The sequence below is a fragment of the Grammomys surdaster genome, unplaced genomic scaffold (genome assembly GCF_004785775.1).
Source record: "Grammomys surdaster isolate TR1022 unplaced genomic scaffold, NIH_TR_1.0 97, whole genome shotgun sequence".
NCBI lineage: Eukaryota > Metazoa > Chordata > Mammalia > Rodentia > Muridae > Grammomys > Grammomys surdaster.
In genome coordinates, this window is record NW_021604576.1 from 17,676,360 (window position 1) to 17,691,962 (window position 15,603).

Sequence of the window (15,603 nt, forward strand, 5' to 3'; positions counted from 1 at the left end):
CTGGGCATGGCATAGTCCAGTCAGGTTGGTGTACAAAATTAGCCCCAAACTTTCCTTCCTTAAGATGAGGGTTGGTAGTGTTATGTCTCCATTGCTGAAGGATGCCTTCTGTTCCCATGTGGTCCCCTCAACTCAGACACCTAATGTTGCTGAAGATATGTGCAAAGATATCTTTTACAAAATGCCAAATTTTGGCTCTCTGCTCCTTCCTGTTCCAGAGACAGTCCCATCTTCTCTTGCAGTGCCAGCCTCATTCCTTAGACAAGACAGTGAAGGTTGGAGTGAATGGATTTGGTCATATTGGGTTCCTGGTTACCAGGCTGCCAACTCAACTGGCAAAGTGAAGATTGTTGGAATCAATGACCCCTTCATTGAGCTCAACTACATGGTCTACATGTTCCAGTATGACTCCACCCATGGCAAATTCAATGGCATGGTCAAGACTGAGAATGGGAAGCTTGTCATTAAAGGGAAGCCCATCACCATCTTCCAAGACCAAGATCCTGCTAACATCAAATGGGGCAATGCTGGTGCTGAGTATGTCGTGGAGTCCACTGGTGTCTTCACCACCATGGAGAAGGCCAGGGCCCACTTGAAAGGTGGGGTCAAAAGGGTCATCATCTCTGCCCCTTCTGCTGATATCTCCATGTTTGTGATAGGTGTGAACCACAAGAAGTATGACAATTTGCTCAAGATTGTCATCAATGCTTCCTGTACCATCAACTGCTTAGCCCCCCTGGCCAAGGTCATCCATAATAACTTTGGCATCATGGAAAGACTCATGACCACAGTCTATGCCATTACTGCCATGCAAAAGACTGTGGATGGCCCCTCTGGAAAGCTGTGGCATGATGGCCATGGGCTACCCAGAACATTACTTGGTAGCATCCATTGATGCTACCAAAGCTGTGGGTAAGGTCATTCCAGAGCCGAGTGGGATGCTCACTGGCATGGCCTTCGGTGTTCCTACCCCCAATGCATCCATCGAGGAGCTGACATGCCACCTGGAGAAACCCGCCAAGTATCATAACACCAAGAAGGTGGTGAAGCAGGCATCCGAGGGCCCACTAAAGGTTATCTTGGGATACACTGAGGATCAAGTTGTCTCCTGAGACTTCAACAGCAACTCCTACCCTTCCACCTTTGATGCTGAGCTGGCATTGCTCTCAATGACAACTTTGTAAAGCTCATTTCCTGGTATGACAATGAATATGGCTATGGCAACAGGGTGGTGGACCTCATGGCCTACATGGCCTCCAAGGAGTAAGAAACACTGGACCACCCACCCCAGCAAGGACATTGAGAGCAAGAGAGAGACCTTTGGTTGCTGAGGAGTGTCTGTCCCAGCTCTGCCTCCAATACTGAGCATTTCCCTCATAGTTTCCCTCCCAGACCCCCATAATAATAGGAGGGGCCTAGGGAACCCTACTTTCTTGAATACTGTCAATAAAGTTCACTGCACCCCCCAAAAAATAAAAATAAAGAATAAAATATGAAATTGCAGAAATCTGAACAAGGCTATTGCCCTAGTGAAGTCCACCTATGCCTAGGCCTGACTTTGTCACACTCAGTCCCACTGTGGCTAAAACGATGGTATGTTTGCAAAGACACTCTGGGCAGCTACGTACTTGATGAATGATGCTTTTCAAGGTGTGAAAGCTGAAGCTTAGAGGAATGAAACAGTCCCTGAAACAAAGAGTTACATGCTGAGTGAATTCACCTTTCCAAATGATAGTCTGGCTAGCAAGCCCTACTCTACACTGCCCAGCACACAGGGAAGCAGACGGTAATCATGAGCACAGGACTAGGCACATGGGACCAGAGCTGCAGCATCATAGTCTTCAGTGCCAAGATGTCTCTACTACATAAAAAGAAAAACAATAAGACCCTAAATCCAAGAATCACACTGGGAAAATAGTAACCAACGCAAAAGACTAGGAACTCCCAACGCAGAATGAGTAAAGCCCCCTTAGACCTCAGACTGAAGAACAGGTGTTTATTTAAAAACTTTAAACTCAGCAAGCCAAACGCAGGTTCATGAGCAGAGCCGTTAAGAAAGTAGAGAGTGGTGGAGAGGTTAGAGACAGTGTAAATGTCAGAAGTTAGAGATGGGGTTTCCTTAGCAGAGTGGTGAGAGAGTTGCTTGCTCGGGGGCAGATGAATGATATGGAAAACCCTGATTCACTGCTAAGAAAGAGAGAACCTTCCAAAGAGTGAACGGAGGAGCAGTTGGAGAAAGTGAGAATTCATAAATCATGGGGATTGGGTGGATCGATCTGCACACACTGACAGATGAAAACGTGGAGCTGAGTGCTGATCTGACTGTGAACCAGTTCTTCAAAAGTGGTCGGGGGCTTTGCTGAGCTGACGCTGGAGAAGTCTCACCCAGGCAGCTCTCTCTTCCAAGCTGGCTCTTAAAGAACTGCACACTTTCCCATGAAGGTGTGCAGGAGCTTCCAACATTCAAGTCCCTCTGAATCCAGACCACCCTCTCCTTCTAATCTCCAGGGGTTGCAGTGTCCAAGCTTCTCCAGGATATCTCTGGTGACTTAGTCACAGCTCATAAGGTGAGGAATTACCCCAGTGACCTCACTACTTCAACCAATCTTAAAGAAAATGGAGAAGCAAGTCAGAAAATCATCCAAAATTCGGGACGCTGCAAAGCAACAGGTCTTGCTCATGGTTTAGGCATCATAAGCTTTGTCAACTGGTTGGTAAGGAAGGATACTGGGGATGGATACTTTGAGTCATGAAGACATCTTTTATAAAGATATCCAGCTGATGACACTGTACATCAAGGAACTTAGAAGCATTAAAAGTTAATAGAAAAGTGTATGAATAATGCATCTGTGGTGGTGTGCAAAGCAACCATACACTAAACCCCAGGTTAGAGAACGCATTGCTGAAAGGGTGCTACAGGCTATGCAACTTTAGTCTTCTCTCAGAGAATAAAATTGAGAGATAATGTATCTAACTTGGGCCAAATGAAGGACACTGAGCTGTCCTGCTGCTTTTGCTAAGAAAGTGCTGTGCAAGGGGGCTGCTTTTACTGCTTTGTCCTCAGGATCTGGATGTGACCCTAAGCCTCTAAGCTTAGACTGCAGTTGACTCAAACCCCTTGGACCAACCCAGCTTCCCTAGAATCAGATCCCTCAGGATGCTAGCCAAGCTAGCTTGGTTCAGCCACTGTGGAACCCTGCCATGGAGGATTCCCACAGAGGATGAAATGGGGTTGGGATCAAGAATAAGGTACTGCTCACCTGGCCACCACCACCACCCTACCCTCATCTTTCCCACCAAGCTTGCTTTGGATAGTCAAAGAAAAAGTTTGTATCCCATCCATCTCTGCGCTCTTTTTTCTTCCCAAAAGTTTAGTTATTGCCAAAGAGTTGGTAGGTTCCTGTGTTTTCCTTCTCATCCTATAAATATCTCATGACTTGGTTATCAAAAAATAAAAAAAATGAAAAACCAAGCAAAAATAGAAGACATCAGCTATAAAATAGACTGCTTAAGGTATGTATGTATATACACACACACACATGCATACACACACATACACACACACATGCACACACACACAATCACACACAGCTGACACACTTGTGGCTTAATTTTTATATATGTAGGTTCCACAAGAAAAACAAAAATAGAAAAAGATCATTCCCTGGCATGGACAAGCCTGATAACACAGGTGATGAAGCAAACATACACGGCCTGCTTCCCTTCTTGGCTTCTTTGATGCAGCTCATTTTTACCCTAAAGGGTTTTCATGGTAATGAAGTCTGTACTCACAAATCAAGCCTTCCTACAGAGCTACCTCAGGATTCTTCTGTGTCGTGTAGCTGTGTGTGTGGCCATGACCTGTTTCTGAGTGTGTGTGACCATGTGTGTTAGGAGGAAGGAATGTTAGCGTCAGTGTCCTTTCAAAGCTGATCCCAAAGGATAAAATAAGATATGGCTCTAATTTAATGAGACACTAAAATCTTCTTATCTAACCAGCGTTCTAGGGCTGGTTCCCTGGTATAAAGAGCTGGGGTAACAACTTTATTTAGTGCTTTGATATTTTTTCCCCCTGGATTGCTAGTGGAAAGTCAAAGATGCTGATTTACAAACAGAGGTTTCTTTAGGACTATTTTTAGAATGCTGCTGTACCAGGTTTATGGGAGGAGGGCTGGAGCCACTTCTGAGCAGAGCAGCATTTCACTGCATAATAACCAAGCACTAATTGCTCTTTGTCATCACTTTTTATGCAAATTGCCCTGGAGCATTTGCCCAATATGCATTCTACATTTTAACAAAGAAAGTGGAGTCTCGATGAACAAGAATCCTATACCCAAGCAAAAATTAAAAAAAAAAAATCAGCTATAAAACAGACTGCCTAAGCTATGTACAGTCTACGATAGACATTGTTCTCTGTCACCATTCTCATTATTCGATCTGATTGACCAATGGGAATCCTTTGAACCCCAAATGATGGTTTATGTGTTAAGCAAAAAATAAAATGTGTGTACAAAATCTGCACATTTTGCATCTCAGACAATATCGTTTTCCTTGCAGACTTGATACCAGGTTAAAATGTGGATTGCTGGGGAATCAAAGCACGCCAAAACTGTTTTAAAGGCTTCCACTATCTGAGCCTAAGTTCAGAGTTTGAAACACACCTTGAAAAGCATGCCCAGATTCCAGTCTGGATATCATCACTGGCCACTATCAAATTGCCAGGGAGAGAAATGTTACTTAGACTCGGGGATCTTCAGAGGGAAACCAAACTTCAAACCCAGCCTCCGAGGTTATCATGAAGATACATTTGTCAAGGTAAGAGGCTAGGGCATATTTTATTTAACAGTCTGTTAGCTTGATCTATACCATCTAAATATTTAAACATAAGCTATTCGAGACTCCATTTGCACAATGCCCTGGGCCTCACTGAAGTTAGGTTTACTCCTCGGAAGCACGCCCCACTCGTGACTCACAAGTGTCAATGGGATGTTTCTTCTGAAAATGACATAAAATCCAAAGACCAGCACGAAAACAGAAACACGTAGCATGCGATATTTTTTGAGCTGGTTCTGTTCATGAAGGCGGTAAAGACTCATGCCCAGATGATGAGCAGTGGACCATTATCGTGTAGAAATGACCTTTCCAGGGTGCTGTTTCCAAAGGCAGATAAATCCCGGAATGACAATTACCATGACTGTATAGTCCCAGACTTCAAAACCATTCACAGCTTTAAAGTAGCTGTCCAGGTCCCTTCTTCAAGGTTGGATGTGTAAGGTGTTATCTACCTGCTCTTGTGAGCACATGTCCCACTCCAGAACAGCACTTACCTTGAGTTGTTGGATCAGTGCGGGCTGAGAGATTGGCACTCCTAGTCCCAGACTCCCTCCATTAGGCAGCCTGATTAGGAGATGAAATAGTGGTAGCCATGAGCTTCTGGGCCCAGGAAATGTACTGTGAAGGGCGTAATGAATTACTTATGCCGTGTAGTGTATGTATAAATCATATTAAAGCATGCTGAATAGTACATTATCATGCTTCTCTTTTGCATTACAAAAGTAACTAATGTAAGCTGCAAAGTGTACTTTTAATCCATTATTCATTTCTAAAAGTAGTCAGACCGTGATTCAACTACCATAAAAAGCTACCAGTATAAGCAAATATGTTTCTCAATTCAGGAGGCTGAAAGAGCATGGTTTTCAAATCGATTTCAAATTGTGAAGTATTTATCAAAACTTACATTAAATCTTTGCACTCCTAGCCTAGTTCAGAAACAGGAACTATGACAAGCCATAACTTTTTCCCTCAAGGAGATTATTGTTTTCAAACTCAGAAATCCATGCAATTCTTTTCATTCTGTGAGAGTCTCTGTTTGCTTTATCTTACTCTTAATATTTACACTGGATCAAATATCTATTTTTAGTGACCTTTCTAATTCAGGCTCAGCCCTATGTATTCTGATTTTCCACCATGTCTACTCCAGTATCCTCAGAGCCTCTCCCAACAATGTTTGCCCAGCACACAAGCAAAGACTTGGAGCAAGCTTCCTCAGCTCCCTCACTGACACGGTCCTTTAGAAGCCATACTAGGCAGCTTAAAAGGGGAGAGCCAGAGTGGGAAGGCCGATAGAAAGTAACCAAAAGCCACACAAATTAAAGGTGACAAACCAAATAAATGTCGCAGCCTCTATCGAAAAGGGCCGAACTCCTTAATGTTTGGCATAAAACTTGAGAGAAGTCTCACAACCTAATAGAAGCTTAACAAAGAATATGTGTGGAAAGTTCATGAGGTAATGGAAACAGACCCCAAACAGGAAAAAAAAATCATGTCATCTCACTCAGATGAGAGCAATTAAAATTAAAGATCACCAAGACTACCCACATTTCAAACTTGAAAAAAAAAGCAGGGTTGTGGGGAAAATATCCCTTGAATATTCTAGCGGGGCTACTGGTGAGAACTCATCTCTATCACATGGATGGCAATAGGACACTCCTTATCTATGTTAATGCTTTGACCTATAACACCGTTTCTGGAAATGACTGTGCACAGTCTTGTTATGGTGTGATTATGAAATGTCCATGCATGCCATACTGACAGCTTGGACCCCAGTTAGTGGTTGTCTCTGAGGTAGTAGAAACATTAAGGCAAATCTTGTCACTGGCCTCTACCATGAGAAGAACACCTACAGCCTATGTTAAGGTGCTGTGCCTTCCACAGGCCCACAGAGATGAAGCCATCCAACCCTTCCCTGAGACCTCTGAACCCTTACTTCCTGTGAGTTGTTGTCTCAGGCAATTGTCACGGTGATGAAAACTAACACAAAGGTTACCCACGGTAGAGATATGAATAATAGCAGAAGTTTGAATACCACTGAGGTACCTATTAATAGGTATAAAGTTTAATGTCATGTGCCTACTCAACTAAGTCATGAATATTTGGATGAACGTTATTCTGGATGTTTGCAGAGGTCAGCATTTAAATAGGTCAACAGTTAAAGAAATCAAGCTGGCCTCTGTAGTGGGGCTACATCCAGTCAGTTGAAGGTCTGAATAAAGCAAAAAGACAGACTCCCCAAACGCAAAGAATTTCTCCTGCTTGAGGCACTAAACTAGGGCACTCAACTAGGGTTTTTTAGTGCTTGAGGCACTAAACTAGGGTTTTTTTCCTGCCTTCTGATCTGACTTAAATCACTGTGTCTTCCTAGGTTCCAATCATACTGGCCTCCAGAACAGAGCTGCACCTTCTATGCTCCAAGGCCTCCGGCTAAGCCCATCTTAGAAGCAGTAAGCCTCCACAGTCACCCTATCTTAAGGATCTCCTTATGCCTGTCCATCCCACTGACTTTGTGTCTCAAGAACTCTGACAGCGAGCTGATTAAATAAACACAATGTGCACACGTGAATAGTATTTGGCTATGGGAAAGCAGATGGAGGATTTTGGTCCACTGATGTGGAACGATCTCAGGATGTAATAGCTGTTAGGTATGGAGCAGGACATACCATTTGCTAACCTTCACATAAGAGGGAAACAGGAAAATGTTATATATTTGTAATTGAATATATCTGCATTAAGAAACATTTTTAGTTTATTTATATTTTTTGAAATTCAAGTATAATTACATTGGTTTCCCCGTTTCTGTTCCTTCTTCAAACCTTTTTCATGTACCCTCTCTTAGATTCATAACCTCATCTTTAAATTTTATATATACATGTGTGTGTGTGTGTGTGTGCACGCGCACATGCATATTTCTTAAATATATAAATATATCCTGCTCAGTCTGTATAATGCTATTTTTGTGTATATAACTATAGGGCTGGCCACTTGCTATTGGAGAACCATTGGAGGCTCTTCCCTCAGGAAAGCTATTTCTTCTACCCTGGGCATCCTTAGTTGCCTGTGGTTCTTCATCTAAGGCTGAGGTCCCATGAGCTTTCCCCCTTCCATGTTAGCAGGTCTATTGGTATTATCCTTCTTTAGAGCTTGTTTGGGAACTTGATAAGACTTCATGGGTGTCGTTTTTCTGACATTTCTAGGAGACTCACTCTCGCAGCCATGTTCTTGCTCCTCTGGCTCCTACACCCCCTCTTCCACTATGATTCCTGAGCCTTAGGTACAGCAGTTGTGTTGTAGATGTACCAGGTGGAGCTGGAGACTAGTCACTTGCTCTTTGCCTTTTGATTAGTTATGGTTTTCTGTAGAGACCTCTGTTGTTGCAAGGAAGTAGTTCTTTAAAGAGGGAAGAGACCTATGAGACCACTGTGGTAGAGTGCTTGCTTAGCAAGCCAGAAGGTGGGTTCCATCCCCAGTGCGGCCCCTACACACAAAAGACACTTGGAATTGTTTTTACCCCTTAAGGCAACTGTAACCATGCAACCACATCTTTCTAATCTGATGACAGTAATTTTATATTTCCTTCCGGAGAGAGCAAAATGCTTCCTACTTTGAACTAGTTTTTCATTCATTGAAACTAAAGAATCTATATTTCTCATTTTAAGACAACAGTTCCTATGGGAACAAAGTATCAGTTTCTCTTAGCAACCACTGCAGCATTTACAACATTGATAAGCTTGGTTTCAACACGAAACTACTTCAGTAAGAGCTTATTGCTGCCATCATAGAAATAAAAACTGAAAGTCCTAAACCGGATATAAAATCACATTACATAAATTATGAAAACTGAGTAATAATAACCTATGAACAAAACAAAAAGACCTCAAAGAAACAATTTAAAACTAGCTTAACTTCTTTGCGTCTATGTTTTCCAAATTTTTGTTTTGTAACTGACTGTGCAGTAAAAGAGAACACCAGACTGCAGTCAGGGAGTGGGGATGGGCAGGAAAGTCAGGTCTGTGTGAGAGCCTTTGCAGGTCCAATGCCAGCTTCAGACCTTTCTAAGTTCCAAATACCCATTGGGTCGCAGCTCTTCCCCTGAAAAAATGAAGTCTAAATTTGTTTTAAACTATAACATTCCATAATCTTGTACGTTTAAGTCCCCATTATCATATGCAACGTATTGATACAATATTGTAGTCAACCACTGACAAACATAAGAAAAAAATCACTACGTGAACTTTTCAAAATCAGGTGCCTGGAAGGCCTACACTTAAGGCTCGGGTAACATCACACACAGAAGAGCAGGTGGAAAGTCTGTAAGAGTCAGAGGACCAGGATGTCAGCTTTGAGACAGCCTCTTCTTTAAAACAAAAACAAAAACGAAAGAGATCAAGAAGGGGGTGGAGGTGTCGAGGGATATGGGAGGTTCTGAGGGAAGGAGTGGGGAAAAAAAAGGTGATCAAGATACAATGTATAAAACCCTCAACAAATCAATGAAAGTAGAATATTATTAAAGCAAAAGGTGTGGGTCACAGCTGACTTTGCCCAGCAGTAGTGTTTAAGCTGCTACCCACGCGTTTGTATTTTTCGAGCTCCAGAGATGCCACATTCCATGTCCAAGTATTGGTGTTTTAGGAAGCATTTAGCACAAGATGAGGCGCCTTCTATCAAGATTACCCAGAGCTGAGTGGTAAAATTGGAATTTGGACCGTCTTGGTCACACAGTATTTACCTCCCTCGTCTTACACTGCTCACCTTGTTATGTTAATTTGTGGCGTGGGTTCCATCCATTTTCTTCACATCTCTGAGACGTCGTTCCGCACCATCTGTGCCACCCTACGTGACTCATCTCTGAAGTATAACTGACTCCCCTCATATGCGCACGCAGTCTGATTCTCAGAATGTGAAAGTTGCCCATCGTGCTGGAGGCGTGCCTCTCATTCCCTGACAGAAGCGATGCGTGCTTTGGCATACGCAACCGAGACAGATCTTCCTCCAAAGATAGGAGAGCTATCACTGAAACTGGAAGACAAAGAACCATTCCTGAATTATCATGTTTAGCAGTCATATTCAAAAGTCAACACGCCTAGGCAGATGTGGTACATGTCTATGATCTTAGCCCTCAAAAGGCTGAATTAGAAGGGTCACAGTATGTCAGTGTGGCCCCTCCCCTCTCCCCTCCCCCTCCCCTCTCCCCTCTCCCCTTTCCCCTCTCCACTCTCTCCTTTCCCCTTTCTCCTCTCCCCTCTTCCTTCTCCCCTTCCCAATCCCCTCTCTCCTCACCCACTTCACCTACCCTGTCTCTCATACACACACACACACACACACATACACACACAAACAAAAAAGTTATCATCCCATGTGTTGACAAATCAAAGAAAAAGACCAAGCCTGTTGGTCTTTGGCCAAGATCATGCTTCTTTGGTGAAAATGAGCTCAGACCTAATGATAAGCAAATGGAAAAGACAGATCATTGAAGCATTGCTTCTTAATGACAGAATTTCATAATTCAGGACAGCAATGTCTTCTTAAGATGGTCATTATTAAAACCAGATCTTAATTTATTATCAGGAGAAGATAGCCCAATAACTGTAGGATGCTGAGTTTCATTCAAGTGGGAGTGGGATTCATAATACGGTGGATTGTTCAACCATGCCTTTATATAAACACATGTTAAGAAAACAGGTAAACAAATCAGGATGCAGAAAGCTTGAAGTGGAGCTAATGAACTATGTTTTAAAGATGCTCTCATCTTTCAAAAGATCATTTATATAGGCTTTGAAGTAATATTCCAGCCACATCTGGGATGAAATTGGCTCTGTTATGCCCTTACTCTTGGTCTGACTGTTGAGTGTATTCACTTTGATAACAGTCACTGCACTGTGAATTTCTGACCTGTAACCTTTATGTACCTTGTATTTGAGAGGGGGAAAAGGCCTACATAAATACTCTCTCTATTTATAATCTAATGTGTTTACAAATTTTTGTAAATATTAAGCTGTCTTTTGATGACATGTTGTAAAACTGAGGTGAAGGAGAGACAAAAGAACAGGACAGAGCCTACTTCTGAAATCTCAAGAATGAGACCCACCCATGAGGTAGGAATGAAGAACTAAGTCAGGGTGCAATGAACCGCTTTGTTCATAAAATGCTGTGACCATCTGGTGACGCCATTTTTAGGGTAATGTCAGAACTGACTATTAAAATAATTAGTCTCTTTCTAAAAGAAGACAGATCGGATTCATGACATGAAGCAATGTATTTTTTTCCCAATGACTGGCTCTTTACTGCTGAGGGAGGTAGTGTAAAGTCATAAATGCCAGGATTTAAATACTGAACAGGCCAATTTTAGCTACATAGCACTGGGCATATTAACCTATCTGACCCTTAATTTGTTCATCTGTACAAGAGAGACAGTAAGACCTACCCTGTGGAGTTGCTATGAAAATTAAGCAAACAACACACTTGACGTTCCAGGCTACTACCCAGATCAATGCTAACAGCAGCAATTATTATCATTCCAAAATATGAGAAGTGTGTGTGTATATGTGTGTGTGTGTTTTCATTTGGAATCAATTAAATTATTTAGAAGCAAAATTGAATGTTTTGGTCAAACATTTTTTTTTCCTGCAGGTTGCTCTTGGTGATGTTTTTACATCGGGAACATTAACCGATGTCTGCCTGTGAGAGACCGTGAGGGTCGTGCCTTCTGGTTTTTAGTAGACTGGGAAGCACGAGGTGGAAAGCTCCTAAGTGGCGCTGTGCGTTGATGTGTAAACGCTAAGTAGTTAATACAACACCTCCCTACCCCTGACAGACTGGGCCTTTAATTTCCTTTACACAGTTGCCTAAGTAAGATTTATCACCCTTGACCTGGGGGATAGAGCAGACAAACATAGCAGCCCACTGGGCAGACTGCTTTTACTTGAAAATGTTTCTGAGCAAGCACTAGCTGTACCTTCCCACCCAAATGAAAATGCAATGATCAGGTTGTATTCAGACGGAGTTTGTGTCTAGATTTTGGCTTCAGGATGTCTAAGTATTGAGGTTTACCCTACTATACATCTTGGCTAGCATCAATTAGATCTGCATCTACAGAAAGCTTTGTTAACATAAACAGAAACCTATTCATATAAACTCCTTTTAAAATAACCTGGAGTCCAGCTGAAGCCCAGAGAGGAGCCACCACAACCGTCTCCATGTGCTTTCATAGCTGAGGCTGATGAACTGGAACCAAATTCACCACGGCCAAGCTTGTCATGGCAAGTCCGGTAGAAGAAACTGGTCTTGTTTTTAATTTCATTTCCTTTTTTATTGAAAAAAAATCTGTTATTCACTTTCCTAAATTACACTAAAATGTAAGTTCGCTGCCAACTCTACCTGTTTGCGCAGGATAAAGCACAATGTTTTATTGAAAGTGGTATGGTACAGGTGCCCAGCCTGACCATTAGAACTGCCCAAGGAGGGCTCTCAGAAGGAACCACCTGGAACCCCCTTACCCAGTGCTGAAGAAAGCCCCTGGATGCTTACACACCAGTCTGCTTCAGGGCTGGGGGAGACTGGGAGGAAATTTGTCTCCATTTTGAAGAGGAAATCCCTGGGATGCTGCATTAGTCTTTGACCAACTGGATGCTAACATTTTCTGGTTTCTAACCTTGACTCTGTTTTGGACGCTCATCTTCATCCCCGGGAAGGCTTCGTGCCTCGGTTTCACTGTCAGGACACAGGAGTAACACAGGCATTCTTTGTTTCCCACAGCTGATGTATCCTTGAAGGCTCGTGTGAACCAATGTCGGAAAGTAAAATCGCAAACTTTGCATATATTAGAAATGCATTTTCGGAAATTTCCAGATGAATCTTTTTGTCAAAGGAATAAATCTGTATGTATTAACTTAAAAAATAAATTTTAAGGGCTCAGTGTTAAGAGTTCATACCGCTCTTACAGAGAACCAGAATTCAGTCCACAAATCCCAGGTCAGGTAGCTCACAACTGTCTGTAACTTGACCTTTAGGGAACACCATCTTCTGGCCTCCAAGCAGGGCACCTGGACTCACACATGCGCATGCATGAGCACACGCACAGCACTAAAACTAAAAATAAAACTTAAAAGATAAATTTAGTTTTTAGTAGTATTATGACGGTAAATTTCGTCAGACTGATTTGAAACCATCTACAAGTCACACCTCCAAGTGTGGCCATGAGAGGGTTTCCAGAGGGGTTTATCCGAAGCAGGAAGAACCACCCTGAGCACGGGTAGCATCATCCTGCTGGACCGCACAAAAAGGAGAAAGCTGGCTGCACACCAGCATTCATCTCTCTCTGCCTCCTGGCATCAGATGTGAGCATCTGACGCCCTGTTCCAATGCCATGAAGTACTGTCTCCCTCAGATCATGAGGCAACCCTCCCATCCTTAGGTTACCCTTCTCAGGTATCCTATCACAGCACTGAGAACAGCAGCTAATGAGAGACTATCTTTTTAAATTGGGACACGTTTTAAAAGGGAGTGTATGTTGAATTGGGGTCCACTCCCAAGCATTAGCGTGGTGAGAGAGCTTCTTTCCCTTCCCCGTATCTCCTGGCAGGACAAAATCTCAGTGTAAGTTGGGCCCATGGACATTTCATGAGTCTTGCTCCTTGGTTCTTTGTTCAATGTCTTGCTTCAGTGTAGGAGAGTGAGAGAGGGCAAACAGGCCTGAGTCGTTGCAGGATGATTCTTGAGACATTAAAGTCACCCTATGTTGTTGCAGGTTAGGGGTGAGCGGGAGAATGAAGAAGCCTAAGCTGAAGAGACAGGAGGCCAGAGAGGAAGATGATCTGGGGAAGGAAGGAAGTTCGGCAGGAATGATGCAGAACCTGGCATGGCCACAGCACTAAAGGAAAACTGAAGGACTCATGGTGAATGACTGGGATAGTGACAAACAGCAGAGACCTGAGAGGGAGACAAGGCGAGAGTCTGTGAGGCCTTACTAATGACGGTGCTGGCGTCTTAGTTTAACCCGAGCACGAGTCATCAAGAGAGTTTTAAAGAAACGTAAACACTTGAAGAAAACCTTCCTCTTCCCATATGAGGACAGATCTGGGAGGCAGGAATGGAGGTACAGACTGTGACATTCAGAAAGATGATGCACAGTTTGCAGTAAGGTAAGGACCAGGGAAATGGTGGTAGTGGCTAGATTCAAGCTAACATCTGAGGTAGAAACAGTAGTTAAAACTGAAAGATGAAACGCAGGGGAGGCGTGGAGGGGAGAATCGAGGTTCGTTCCCAAGCTTTAGCGTGATGAGAGAGCATCTTCCTGTCCTCCAATATTCCCTGGCAGGATGGAATCCTCTATCGCAATGTCTACATGGTAGCTTTGTTCACAATTCTCTCCAGCTCTGTCCGCTCCACCACCTGGGTTCTAGAGCCCTCAGTTTAAAGTCCTGTAACATGCTGAACCCAGTCTTCCTCCTTCTTGGTCAGTTCTGAAGTTGAAGGGTTGGGGTTGTAAAGGGTTCTCTCCTTGAACCTCCTCATCAAGTCATCTCCCAAGTCCTGAAGGTTGGCACTGACCGGAGAGTCGTCAGTTTTTCTCAGCTCTGCCCCCACCCGGTCAGACATTGCTGGCATCTCCTATCTAGTTTCCTGCTCTCTCCATCCATCCTGTGCTCACTTCCAGATTCATTCTCCTGAAGTGAGAAATCCCTGCATTTCACACCAACATTCAAGTGCTATCAATGCTTTCCCCATTAATGAAGACATCGAAGGCAAACATGATGTCTAGCATTCAAGGTTGTCTGTCTCTAAGCACTGGCCCGATTGAGGAGTACTAGCTACAGAAGATGCAAGATGCCCTAACCACGTGGGAGAGGCAGCAGGAAGGGAAGGGATACTGGTTGGATGTGAGGACACTGAATTCAGGAATGCAGGACTGCCCCTAGACCACATGAAGATCTTCTCCAGAATCGACATCCTGTCAGGAGTAGATCTAGGATACGGCTAGGTGGTGAACATGGGATGTTTTCCTGCTTTAGCGCCCCCTTCCCTTTAAGATGAGACTATGTCGGTCCTGAACTCCCCTTTCCCAGCAGTGCCCATGCCGTGGCACATAATCCAGTGGTACCACACAGACCTGGGGGAAAAAGTAGCATCTTCCCAGAGGATATGGAGAGCCTATGGATCCATAGGTGTCTGAAGCCACTTTGTTTGATCAGATCAAACACCTCCTTGGGAACAATAGCAACACAGAGGAAAATGAACAGCATCAACACAGAACTCTGGGCATTGCTGTTCATAGCCCATGGGAAGACGCTCACTGTCCTTATCACTGAGTATCAAAACTACATTTCACCCAAACCTGCAATTTGTTCAAGAAGCATTCTGTGCCCAGTGCCATCCAGTCTAGTCCCATGGCTCTACTCAAGCTAGGGAGGACTGCTGTGGCTTGCTTACACCCACTCCTCAGAGAGAGTTGTGGAATCTTGGCTCTTGTCTGTGCCCTGAGCTCTGGAAAGAACCATGACAATGTCACTATCTCTGCCCTTACAGTCACACTGCCACCCAATTTCCCAATGGGTTTCTTCTGCCTTGTGTAGAACTATCTGTAGAAAGTGTGTTGTATGTGTCCATGTGCGTGTGCATGTGTGTTGTGGGTGTGGTATGTGGGGGTGTGTGTATCTGTGTGCTGCGTAGTGAGAGGTGTGGTGTGTGTATATGTGGTATGTGTGTGGGAGGGTGTTCTGTGGTATGTGAGTGTGGTGTGTGTGTCTGTGTGGTATATATGATGTGTGTTAT

At 43.6% G+C, this 15,603-nt stretch overlaps 1 pseudogene; it reads left to right on the forward strand.

Annotated features, from left to right (window-relative positions):
• The first annotated feature begins 263 nt into the window (after window positions 1-263).
• On the forward strand, window positions 264-1,267 carry LOC114632073 (annotated as a pseudogene).
• Window positions 1,268-15,603: the final 14,336 nt, after the last annotated feature.